The sequence below is a fragment of the Charadrius vociferus genome, unplaced genomic scaffold, assembly GCF_000708025.1.
Source record: "Charadrius vociferus isolate BGI_N301 unplaced genomic scaffold, ASM70802v2 scaffold1551, whole genome shotgun sequence".
NCBI lineage: Eukaryota > Metazoa > Chordata > Aves > Charadriiformes > Charadriidae > Charadrius > Charadrius vociferus.
Genome location: NW_009646882.1, coordinates 50,142 through 51,727, shown reverse-complemented (window position 1 = coordinate 51,727; position 1,586 = coordinate 50,142).

Here is a 1,586-nt window from a genome sequence, read left to right as displayed (position 1 = left end):
CAGGCTGGCGGGTACATCACGGCAGGAGACCACCCAAGCGGCCGGCAGCGTGAGCAGCCCGCTCCGGAGGCCGAGGCGAGCCCAGCGCCATGCGGAGCTCGGGGATGCTCGCGCACAAGGCGCACAGCGGGAAGTCACAGCTCGGCGTGACGTCACCACCCCAAAAACACACAGCAAAGCTCTGTACATTTACATACCGCGCTCTGCACTCAGGATTAGACGAGTCTTTTTAATGCACGTGGCAGAGTACAGAACAAGCAAGAAACCCCACAGCACACGTTACCACCAGCCCGACCCTGAACTCTACGCATGGCAGGAGAGTTCCTCATCGGCAGAGTCACGCCGGCAGCTACCGAGGGACCGGAGCAGTTCCCTCCCATCCCCAAAGAGCCATTTCAGCCAAGTGACAAACATCACTCGGAGAAGCCGATGCGGGGCTTTGTCTTATAAAAAAACCCCCCACGCCACTAAAAAAAAAAAAAAAAAAAAAAAGTCAGTGATTTGACTTGCGCTGCTGCAGAAACTCCCGGCCAGGCTGGCGGCCGGGGACAGAGCCTCATTCATCTGCGGACGGTCACACACAGCGGCGCTGCCCATTGATGCTATTTTCAGGCACCGTGCCCCACATGCAGACACAGCAGCTTACACAAACTGTCTCAGCTCCCCGTTCAGACACCCCGGATAGTGACGGAGACGAAGACGATTTCTGCGCGGCACTGCGCGGCGCAAGGCCACCTCCTGCCTCGCGCTTTCACTGAAAACTGCTGCCGTGCTGCCGGCTTGCACGGGGCCCGCGGACGCGTCCAGCCCTCGCAGGAGCGGGCAGCTCGACCAGCAAGGTGGCAACAGAGCCGGTGTTGATCCCCTTCACCCCGGTGAATTAACCTAGGAGCCCCTTAACCCTCTAGGAAGGCAAAGCTGGGCCCTGCACCCCTTACCTTCACACAGAATCATCTCCTGTATTTACGATGCACTTTTAAGCTTTGTTCTGAAAAGAAAAAGCAGCCGCACCTGCCGAGGAGAGCTGGGAGTTCAGATTCTGTGCAAGAAGCTGTTTTCCCACACGCACATCCAGCGTGCTCGGCACTGGCAGCCCTGCCGCTGCTCCCCGGGGTCCGCGGGGTTCGCTCCCGGGCTGAGGAGAGCTCCAGCCCTACCCACCCGCTGCACCGCTCGCCAAAAGCTTCAGCGATAACTCACCGCTGCTTCAAGTTAATAGCGGAGTATATTGATAAAAGCTGAGGAGAGAGCGGGCAATCTTCCAGATGCGGATGCCGCTTCTGTGTCCAACTTCAGTCTGGCTCAGCGGGCGGCTCTGCCGGCGCGTGCCTGGTCAGGAGGACCACGCTCTGCCCGGGGCCGCAGCCACCCCGCGACACAGCGCTCACCGCCCCAACGGCTAACAGAAAGCGCTTTTGTAAGGCTTCAGTAAAAGTCCTTTTCTTTAAAAGCTGAGTACCTCTTGTGGAGACAGCCAGAAAGCCTCGGCTCCATTTCCAACGCAAACCTCTCCGTGCCTCAGCCAAAAGCAGGGATGTGAGCAGCCCCGGGCGCGCTGCGGCTGAGCCGCGGGACACGCAGGGTGC